Source organism: Rana temporaria, chromosome 8, assembly GCF_905171775.1.
Source record: "Rana temporaria chromosome 8, aRanTem1.1, whole genome shotgun sequence".
Lineage (NCBI taxonomy): Eukaryota > Metazoa > Chordata > Amphibia > Anura > Ranidae > Rana > Rana temporaria.
In genome coordinates, this window is record NC_053496.1 from 137,677,517 (window position 1) to 137,689,812 (window position 12,296).

The following is a 12,296-nucleotide window of genomic DNA, read 5'->3' on the forward strand; positions in this document are numbered from 1 at the left end:
CCTGACCACATGGTTTCTACCTGCCCCATTCTAAGGAGTAAAACTGAAGGTAACAACTTAAATATTAGTAGTTTAAACTTGACAAAACCCAAAACTCGTCAAAATATTAACCAATACATCTTTCTCACCCTTACTTTACAGTGGGACCAAGATAGGACCACCATTGACGCGATGGTCGACACTGGTGCTTGTGGCAATTTTATTGATTTGAGTTTTGTTAATTTAAATAAAATTCCTTCTGAGTTAAAGCAAAACCCCTCGTCTGTCACTTTCATTGACGGATCCGAATCCTCCTTTGGTCCAGTACTGTCTCAAACCGCCCCATTATTAGTTACATGTGATAATGTACATATGGAGAATCTTGTATTTGACATCATCCCATCCCCCTTATTCCCGGTCGTTCTAGGGTTACCATGGTTGCACATCCATCAACCAACCTTTCATTGGTCCAAAACTTCACTTTGTTTAGATTCTCCTTACTGCAAACATACTTGCTATCCCTCACATAACTCTCTTGTAAATAATGTAAACTTCAATGGTGTTCCATCTTATTTAATGGACTTCTTGGACGTTTTCAGCAAAACCAAAGCTGAGACCCTTCCACCTCATAGAATTTATGATTGTCCTATTGATCTAATCCCAGAGGCTACCATTCCCACTGCGAGAATTTACCCATTATCACAGCCTGAACTGGGTTATCTCAAGGAATACCTGGATGACAACCTTAGAAAGGGTTTCATTAGACCCTCTACCTCTCCAGCTAGTGCTGCCATGTTCTTTGTAAAAAAAAAAGACGGATCTCTCAGACCTGTAATCGATTATCGTTCATTGAATAACATCACAATAAAAAATCGTTACCCATTGCCACTAATTCCAGAACTAATAGAAAGGCTGCAAACTTCTAAAATTTTCACAAAGCTAGATCTCAGGGGTGCTTACAATTTGATCAGAATTCGTCCAGGCGACGAGTGGAAAACTGCCTTTAAAACTCGTTACGGTTTATTTGAGTGCTTAGTGATGCCATTTGGTTTATCAAATGCACCTGCAACCTTCCAACGTTTTATTAATGACATTTTTCGTGATTTACTAGACGTCTGTGTCGTGATCTATCTGGACGATATCTTGATCTATTCCGACACCTTTGAAGAACATACCAAGCATGTCAGATGGGTTTTAGGCAGACTCAGAACACATTGCCTCTACGTCAAACTCGAAAAATGTGTTTTTAACCAGACCAGTGTTTCTTTCCTTGGGTACCAAATCACCCCAGAAGGTATACAGATGGACAATTCAAAAGTTGATTGTATTCTCTCCTGGCCAGTTCCCCATTCTAGGAAGGCTTTACAGCGCTTCCTTGGTTTTTCTAATTATTACCGAAAATTCATTAAAAACTTTTCGCAGATTGTGAAGCCCCTGAATGCCCTAACAAGTAAAAACACACCTTTCAAATGGACTAATGAGGCACAAGCAGCTTTTGAGACACTCAAACAATCTTATACTACTGCCCCTATTCTCCAACTACCTGATCCTTCATTCTTCTTCACCGTAGAAGTTGATGCATCACATTTCGCATTAGGCGCAGTACTTTCACAACAACAAAATGAGTCTGAACCTTTACATCCAGTGGCATTCTATTCCAGAACTTTAACCAGTGCAGAAAGGAATTACCCAATTGGAGAAAAAGAACTCCTAGCAATCAGAGATGCTCTAGCCAATTGGAGACACCTTCTTGAGGGTTCTACACATCCGATCACTATTTTGACAGATCACCGAAATTTGCAACATCTGAAGGCCTGCAAAACCTTGTCTGCCCGTCAGGTGAGATGGAGCTTGTTCTTTGATCGATTTGATTTTCAAATCTCCTATAGACCGGGTACACAAAACTTAAAAGCGGATTCCTTATCCCGCATGAATGAAGACCGTTCTACCGAGTCACCACCTCATTCTATCATTCCTGATAACCGATTCATAGGAATAACTACTTCCTTTAAACAGTTACTCTCTCAAACCATATCCACAGATACTTCTGAGCTTCCTAATGGTGTTACAAAACAAACAGACGGATTATACACTTATAAAAATAAATTGTATGTCCCTTCAAAATTACGGTTGTTATTACTTAGACAATTACATGATTCTCCATTAGCTGGTCATCCCGGAATCACCAAGACAATACATCTTGTTAAAAGACACTATTGGTGGCCTCAATTAGCTAAAATGGTGCAAGAATATGTTTCTTCCTGCGAGATTTGTGCCAGCAACAAATCTTCTAGGAGACCGCCATTTGGTCTACTTACCTCCCTCCCAATACCCAACAGACCATGGGAGGTTGTATCAATGGACTTTATAGTCGAGCTTCCTAGATCGAATGGGGCTAATACCATTATGGTCACTGTAGACCTATTCACTAAAATGGCACATTTTATTCCCTTAAAGAATCTTCCAACTTCACTAGAGACAGCAACAGCTTTCATAAACAATGTTCTTAAGTTGCATGGGTTACCCACTCAAATTATCTCCGATCGAGGATCTCAGTTCATCTCCAAGTTTTGGAAAGCCTTGTGTAAGGCACTGAAAATTGATCATAGAATGTCCACGGCCTACCATCCTCAAACGAACGGACAGACAGAACGTATTAACCAAATCTTGGAACAGTATTTACGCTGTTACTGCACTCATCTCCAAGATGACTGGTTTCAACTACTTCCCCATGCAGAATTTGCATACAATAATTCAACCAGCTCTTCGTCACTACTCTCACCATTTTTTGCCAACTATGGGTTTCACCCAAACAGTTTACCGACTTCATTTCTTTCTAACGAAGTACCTGCAGTAGACGATTATCTCACCACCCTAAAAAACACCATTCCAATCATACGGTCAAACCTAGAAAGTGCGCAAACACGACAAAAACGAAATTATGATCTTCATAGGTCAGTACCTCCTTCTTACGACGTTGGTGACCTAGTTTGGCTGTCTACCAGAAATCTACGTCTAAATTTACCATCGAAAAAGTTGGGTCGTCAATTCATAGGTCCATATCCTATTTCTCAAGTAATTAACTCTAATGCAGTAAAACTACGTTTACCCCTTGATTGGAAGATACATCCAGTTTTTCATGTCTCTCTTATAAAACCGTATGTACCCAATCCATTTTCCAACAGGGCTGCCCAACCTCCTCCACCAGTTGAAGTTCTGGGCGAGACAGAATACGAAGTAGAAAAGATTCTGGATTCTAGACAAAGAGGTTCTGGCATTCAATATTTAATACGTTGGAAAGGGTACTCCCAACTTGAAGATTCTTGGGAAAATTCTTCCCACATTCATGCTCCTCGTTTAATTAGACAATTCCATCAGAGGTACCCCACTCGTCCTTCACCTATTATTGGCGCTGGTGGTGCCCCATTGAGGAGGGGAGTATGTAACGTTACTGGCATTGTATTGAACAGGACGAGCGCAGCCTTACCTAATCCTGTTAGCTGCGCTCGTCTCCCTGACTCTGGCGTGTCACTTCCTGTGCGCCGCGGCTTGCGTTCCACGCTGGAACGCGGAAGCGCGCCCCCAGCGAGACTCCTCGTTTCCCGCGCTGTGCGGGCTATTTAAACACGCAGCAATGACGGCAGGGTGTTCCGCTATTTTGTTGGACCCCTGCCGTCACCCAGGACCCGCTCCTCAAGCCCTGTGGACCTGCTATCAGGAGACACTCTCTTCGTCCCTCCAGCACCAGGATCAGCGCTCCCTGCAGTCCTCTGCCCACAGTCTGTCCATCCAGGATTGGGATCAGCTCACCCTTCAGCCATCAGCTTCTCAGGCTTCCCATCTGTACCAGCACTCTGCAGACCTGAATATAGCCATCTCTGTTTCTACCAGCAGTACCGCAAGTATCTCTACACAAATTGTTAAAGATCTCCAGCCTATACTGAACTGTGCTTGTCTATCAATTGCATATCTCAATATCCAAGTCCTGCCTGAATATACTTATGCATGGTCTCAGCTTGTGATATATATATATACATATATGTGTTGGCTCTATCTGCACTGCTTTCAGTAAGAAACATTAAGTAATACAGCTACCAAAAACCTTATACCTACTTATTCATAGACTGTGACTTTAAACTGCATTATAAAGGCTTATGAGTTAATAAGCTTTCTTGATTATGCTGGTGCTCTATCTGAGGTTGTGATGATATAAACCATTAACTCTTAACCATACTATAGAGTGACTTTTGGTTTACACTGAGAAACCTCCGCAGTTGAGATCCAATTAATCAAATATAAAAAATAACAAGACAGGATCGTCACAATTTGCTTTTCACAAGAAGCATTGCCTGACTTCAATGATGCCTCGCACAAAAGAGCTCTCAGAAGACCTACGATTAAGAATTGTTGACGTGCATAAAGCTGGAAAGGGTTATAAAAGTATCTCCAAAAGCCTTGCTGTTCAACAGTCCACTGTAAGACAAATTGTCTATAAATGGAGAAAGTTCAGCACTGCCGCTACTCTCCCTAGGAGTGGCTGTCCTGTAAAGATGACTGCAAGAGCACAGCGCAGACTGCTCAATGAGATGAAGAAGAATCCTAGAGTGTCAGCTAAAGTCTTACAAAAGTCTCTGGCATATGCCAACATCCCTGTTAGCGAATCTACGATACGTAAAACACTAAACAAGAATGGATTTAATGGGAGAATACCACAGAGGAAGCCACTGCTGTCCAAAAAAAAACATTGCTGCACGTTTACAGTTTGCACAAGAGCACCTGGATGTTCCACAGCAGTACTGGCAAAATATTCTGTGGACAGATGAAACCAAAGTTGAGTTGTTTGGAAGAAACACACAACACTATGTGTTGAGAAAAAGAGGCACAGCACATCAACATCAAAACCTCATCCCAACTGTGAAGTATGGCGGTGGGGACATCATGGTTTGGGGCTGCTTTGCTGCATCAGGGTCTGGACGGATTGCTATCATCGAAGGAAAAATGAATTCTCAAGTTTATCAAGACATTTTGCAGGAGAACTTAAGGCCATCTGTCCGCCAGCTGAAGCTCAACAGAAGATGGGTGTTGCAACAGGACAACGACCCAAAGCATAGAAGTAAATCAACAGAATGGCTTAAACAGAAGAAAATACGCCTTCTGGAGTGGCCCAGTCAGTCCTGACCTCCATCCGATTGAGATGCTGTGGCATGACCTCAAGAAAGCGATTCACACCAGACATCCCAAGAATATTGCTGAACTGAAACAGTTCTGTAAAGAGGAATGGTCAAGAATTACTCCTGACCGTTGAGCATGTCTGATCTGCAACTACAGGAAACGTTTGGTTGAAGTTATTGCTGCCAAAGGAGGTTCAATCAGTTATTAAATCCAAGGGTTCACATACTTTTTATACCTGGACTGTGAATGTTTACATGGTGTGTTCAATAAAAACATGGTAACATTTAATTATTTGTGTGTTATTAGTTTAAGCAGACTGATTGTCTATTGTTGTGACTTAGATGAAGTTTAGATCACATTTTATGATCGTGCAGAAATCCATATCATTCCAAAAGGGTTCACATACTTTTTGTGGCAACTGTATAATTTTTTTTTTTTTTTAAGGGATTAAGAACTTTTACATGTCACTTTGTTGTGTGGATTTATCAGAGTTCATTTTTAGATTATTATTGATACACATAGCTGCTTCAAATTGTGTTTGAATCTATTGGCCCAGATTCAAGAAGCACTTGCGCCCGCGCAACCATAGGTTGCGCGGCGCAAGGGCTTACTTGCTCCGGTGTAACGAGTGCTCCTGATTCAGGAACCTCGTTACACCGAATGCAGCCTAGGATGTGACAAACATAAGCCTCCTTCTGCCTTCACATCCCAGGCTGCATTCTTGCGTTGGCCGCTAGGGGGCGCGGCCTTTGTGATCGGCGTGTAGTATGCAAATTGCATACTACCACCGATTCACAAAAGTTGCGCGGGCCCTGCGTACGCAAGGTACGGAGTTTCCGTACGGCGCCTTTAGCATAAGGCTGCTCCTGCTAATAGCAGGCGCAGCCAATGCTAAAGTATAGCTGCGCCTCCCGCCCGTGAAATTTAAATTTCACGTCGTTTACGTAAGTGAACCGTGAATGGCGCTGGATGCCATTCACGTTCACTTAGAAGCAAATGACGTCCTTGCGACGTCATTTGCCGCAATGCACGTCGGGAAAGTTTCCCGACAGAGCATGCGCTGTTCGCTCGGCGCGGGAGCGCGCCTAATTTAAATGATTCCCGCCCCCGGCGGGATCATTTACATTAGGCAGCCTTGCGCCCGGCTGTTTAGCATATTGCCCGCGCAATTTACGGAGCAACTGCTCCGTGAATCGCTGGCAAATCGCAATATTTGCGTGGGCGCAGAGAAAAAAATTTGCTCTTTGCCCACGCAAATATTGCGCGATTCTACCTGAATCTGGGCCACTGTTGGTATTTAGGTTGGGTAATTGTAGCAGCAGTGTATTATACAGTATATTATTGTGTATATATATATGTATATATTTTTTGCATATATAGAGATAGAAAAGTGTACTAATTAGCATTACAATTCCTACATTTCAAATAGATTTCCGCATGCATGTTTTTGATGTGTCTTTTTTCCCTCTTTTTTTCTTCATTTAAGTTCAGGACACGGTGTGAGTTTTGTCAGATTCCAGATGCGTTCCATAGCTAAAAAAAGCAGCATGTTCTACTTTTGTTGACTACACTGGAACACACTGTACTGGTGTGAACCAGGGCCATTGGAATACATGAAAAACACTGAATACATTTTTTATGCAGATTAAAAAGGCTGCATTTGATGTGAACCTTCACATTTGCATAAGGTGCTACTAAAATTCTCCAAAGTGAGTAACATGCTACTTATTTTTATAGTCAATGGCCCGGATTCAGATAGGAGATACGACGGCGTATCTCCTGATACGCCGTCGTATCTCTGAGTGCGGGCCGTCGTATCTATGCGCCTGATTCAGAGAATCAGTTACGCATAGATTTCCCTAAGATCCGACCGGCGTAAGTGTCTTACACGGTCGTATCTTAGGCTGCATATTTACGCTGTCCGCTAGGTGGCGCTTCCGTATATTTACGCGAGGAATATGCTAATTAGGTACATACGCCGATTCGGAAACGTACGTCCGCCCGGCGCATTTTTTTACGTTGTTTGCGTTCGGCTTTTTGCGGCGTAAAAAGTTACCCCTGCTATATGAGGAGTACGCAATGTTAAGTATGGACGTCATTCCCACGTCGAATTTTGAAAATTTTACATCGTTTGCGTAAGTCGTTCGCGAATAGGGCTGTACGTAAGTTACGTTCATGTCTAAAGCATTGACGATTTGCGGCGTAATTTCGAGCATGCGCACTGGGATTTTTTCACGAACGGCTCATGCACCGTTCGTAAAAAACGTCAAATACGCGGGGTCACATGTAATTTAAATAAAACACGCCCACATCATCCACATTTGAATTAGGCGGGCTTACGCCGACACACATACGTTACGCCGCCGTAACATAGGGCGCAAGTCCTTTCTGAATACGGAACTTGCGCCCTAATTTACGGCGGCGTAACGTATCTGCGATACGTTACGCCCGCCGATAGATAGACAATTATATCTGAATCCGGGCCAATAACTTTAGTGTGAGGACTGTGACTGATACAACTGAGCTACAATCACAGGTGTAATTCCCAGCTCTGTTTGCATGGTGCTGTATTCAATCTGCACACATGGTGGCAGCAAAGATAGCATTTTCTTCTTTGTATTATAGGGACAAAAATATTATAAACAGACAAGTAGTAAAGTGACTTTTGAATGAAGGAGAAACAAATGTGTCCTCCAATTAGGGGCCCATTAAAACTCATGCATCATAATGTCTAATTAAATCTGTTACATTCATTGTGAATAGTACCCCCAATGTACCTTAAAAGCATAAAATAGCATAGAAGCATAAACAATAATTTTTCTCTCTGCAGTCTCCGGATGATGCACTTTTCAGTCAGACTCACCTTGAGCCAAACCCTGTTTCCCAGAAACTCTTGTATGGTTTCTGTGGCAGTGCGACGCTTCCATGCAGGCTGTTAGAGAGGGTGATACAGTGGCACTGCGAAGGATGAGGGGGAAACAAATACACAGATATTGTGGGTGATCCTAGAAAGTCTGGATATGTATCTTTTTTTATATAATTGGATAAAAGGTATGTGGACCCCTCAGCAGGTACACCATTTTGTGGATAGAATTGGCTAATACCTTATAATGCCAAATTAAATCTTTAAGGCCATCCAACCTGGCATGATTTTTGTCAACAGCAAAGAAGGCAAATTGGTCAACAGTCTTTGGGCCAGATTCACAGAAGAGATACGACTGCGTATCTCCTGATACGCCGTCGTATCTCTGTGATCCGCCCGTCCTAACTATGCGGCTGATTCATAGAATCAGTTCCGCATAGCTAGCTCTAAGATCCGACAGGTGTAATTGACTTACACCGTCGGATCTTACGATGCAATTCTATGCCGGCCGCTAGGTGGCGATTCCATTGCGGTCGGCGTAGAATATGCAAATGACTACTTACGGCGATCCACGAAGATCCGCGCATTCGTCGCAATCTCTTATGTCGCCGCTAGTCGTTTTTTCCCGTCGCAAAGTTAGGCCTGCTTTAACATGGCTTATTTTTAGAACAGCCATGTTAAAGTATGGCCGTCGTTCCCGCGTCGAATTTAGATTTTTTTTTTTGCGTAAGACGTCCGGGAATACGAAACGCCGTAACGCACGTCGCATTTAAAAAAATACGCAGAACGTTCAGCACGGGAACGCGCCTAATTTAAATGGTGCCCGCCCCATTTGAATTGGGCGGGCTTGCGCCGAGCGCATTTACGTTACACCGCCGCAAGTTTACAGGTAAGTGCTTTGTGAATCAGGCACTTGCGGCGGTGTAACGTAAATGGATTACGTTACGCCGCCGCTGCGTAGCGGAAATGTATGTGAATCTGGCCCACTGTCTGTAAAGAGCTAGACTTCAGTCCTACATCAACTTCTTCGGCGTAATTTTTTTTATTGCCAGCAGGCAAAGACAGTAAAAACATTTTTCTTGGACCTCCTCATGTCAGCCTACCATGGGTCAGTTCCGCCCCCTCTGACCCCTCCAGGACAACCTTTTTCCTAACCCATAAAGGACAGGGGTCTGCCTCAGTCAGTGTTCTTTTTTGGTCCTCGCTCCGGACGACTCTTTAAAAAAAAAAAAACGAAAGAAGAAGGAAGGTATGGAACTGACTTTAAAAAAAATTTTTTGCTGTGTGTAGCGTGCTCAGGTTCAGCCTCTCCTGAGTCAGAAGACCCCTGTGCTGGGCTGTAAATATCCCTTAGGCCCCGTACACACGAGGGGATCTCCGCTGGAAACGGTCCGCGCGGAATTCATCCGCGGTGACGTGTCGCGCCGTCGCCGCGATGATGATGCGGCGACGTGCGCGACTGTAAGGAAAGGACGGAGTGTCAGGGAAATGTCCGTAGTAGAAGTACTGGCAATCTTGCCAGTAGAAGAAATGGCCAGAGAAGAAGTACTGGCAATCTTGCCAGTAGAAGAAATGGCCATAAGAGAAGTACTGGCAATCTTGCCAGTAGATGAAATGGGAGCCATAGGCTCATCATGTGACAGGAAGATCCTTCCTGATGCCTATTTAAAGAGAGCTCTGACCATCAGGCAGTGCTGACTGGTCTTCAGCTTGTACCCTGATACCCTGAATCTTGCTGTTACCTTGCTGATCTCCTGTTGCTGAACCTGGCTTGCCCTGACCCCGTTCCTGAACTCTGTTATCTCCTGACTACTGGTTTCTGATCCTGGCTATTCACCTGACGCTGCTACCGCCTGCTGCTTGGTACCTCGCTGCCCGCCTTCCACTTGACCCGGCTTTCTGTATGACCCTGCATCTGCTTCCTGTGCTGAGCCCTGGCAACCCCCCAGTGTCTGCGACTTGCTCCTGCGACTTCCTGCAACTTCCTGCTACAAGTCTTCCAGGAACTACACCTCTTCTGATATCCAGTGTCGCTGCTCCCGCGGAGTGCCTCCTACTCATCCCGGCTCGCACCTCCCGCTACTGCTGTCGGAGTCTTCATCTGCAGGCACTCGTGTTCCTCCTGTCCCTCGGTGTCCTCTGTTTCATCTCCAGCGGTGCCAGGGCGGGAGATACAAGAGAGGCCGACCTCGTCATCTCAGTCTCCCATCAGGTACGTGACAGTACCAGTCAGCCAGTGATGGAGTCTGAAAGGGAGGTCTCTCTTCTACAAACCCTCTGTCGGACTGTTACCGCACTCTCTCAAACGGTGCAAGGGTTACATAAGGACTTTGTTCAGCTTCACGACCAATTGCAGCTTGCACCCAGCCTGGCTTCTACCTCTGAGGACTTGGGAATCAGGCATTCTGCTGCTCAAACCGTTACTTGCAACCATGTTGAACTTTCCTGTTCCCCTGAGCCAAGAGTGCCCCTACCTGAACGTTTCTCTGGAGATCGTAAAAGATTCAGAACTTTCCAAAGTGCCTGTGAACTTTACTTCTCTCTGCTACCCCGCACCTTCTCTACGGAAGAAGTTAAAGTGGGATTCCTTATCTCCTTATTGCTGGATGAACCCCAGGCTTGGGCCCACCGGCTTCGAGAGCAACATGATCCTGTCTTGGCTTCCGTGAACTCCTTTTTTGCGGCCATGGCTCAACTATATGCTGACCCGTTCCGTCATCACACAGCGGAGGCTACTCTGAGTCACCTGCAACAGGGCTCCAGGCCCGTTGAGGACTATGTATCGGACTTTCGCTTATGGAGCGCTGATACCAAATGGGACAATTCTGCCTTATGTTTCCATTTTCGTCTCGGCTTGTCGGAAGCTATCAAGGATGAGCTAGCCAGGGTGGACACACCTTCTTCCTTGAATGACCTGATTCTTCTTGCTATACAGATTGACCGTCGTCTGCGGGAAAGACAGTCTGAAAAAGCGTTGAATTCCCACTTGTTGCCTGTTCATTCCAAACTTCCTTTACCCGCCTCCTCCGCAGCTATGCCGAAAGACACCCAGAAGGTTCCGCCTGCCAGTTTTCCGAGATCTCCTCTGACTCAGCAAGAACGATCTCGGCGTTATCATAATAGACTCTGCCTCTACTGTGGCGATGAAGGCCATTTCCTTCAGTCTTGTCCTCGAAGACACCGTAGGAGACCCTCTCCTCCATCCCAGATGGTTGCTTCTCCAAGCCTGGGCCAGAACCACACCTCACTACCAATTTCTCTCCAGTTTTCAGGAAAGATCCTTACTGTCCCCGCTATTGTGGATTCTGGGGCTTGTAGCTGTTTTGTAGACTCTTCCTTCGCTACCATGCATGAACTGCCATTGTGCGCCAAGAAAAACAGCTTTTTAGTTCATCTAGCGGATGGTTCAGGTATTAAATCGGGACCCGTCACTCTTGAGACTGCACTTATTCCCTGTTCCACTGCTTCTGGGCATCATGAACTCCTACGTCTGGATGTCATCACATCCCCTCTGTTCCCAGTTATCCTAGGGCAACCCTGGCTGAAGGCACACAATCCTCTCATCAACTGGTCCTCTGGGGAGGTGTCTTTCTCTTCTGATTATTGCAAGAAACACTGTTTTCCTCACACGCCCAGCCCGGGTGAACCATTCCTCTGCATCACTGTGGATCCTGAGACTGCTAAACTTGTGCCTTCCGTCTATCATGAATACCTAGATGTTTTCAATAAAAAGAATGCCGACACTCTCCCTCCTCACAGACCATACGACTGTCCTATTGAACTGCTACCTGGCGCTGAGATCCCCTTTGGCAGAATTTATCCCCTTTCTGAACTTGAACTTGAGGAATTACAGAAGTATATCAACGAAAACCTTGACAAGGGTTTTATCCGGCCTTCTTCTTCCCCTGCCGGAGCGGGGATATTCTTTGTTGAAAAGAAAGATCACACGCTTCGGCCTTGTATCGATTATCGGGACTTAAATAAGGTTACCATTAAAAATCGATACCCTCTACCCCTCATCCCTGAGTTGTTTCAGAGACTGCGTGAAGCACGTGTTTTCTCCAAGTTGGATCTAAGAGGGGCATATAACCTGATCAGAATCAGAGAAGGGGATGAGTGGAAGACGGCCTTTAGGTCTCGTTTTGGGCACTTTGAGTACCTGGTGATGCCCTTTGGGCTTTGTAACGCGCCAGCGACCTTCCAGCACTTTGTGAACGATGTGTTTCGGGACTTTCTTGATGTGTTTACCATCGTTTACTTAGATGACATATTGGTGTTCTCC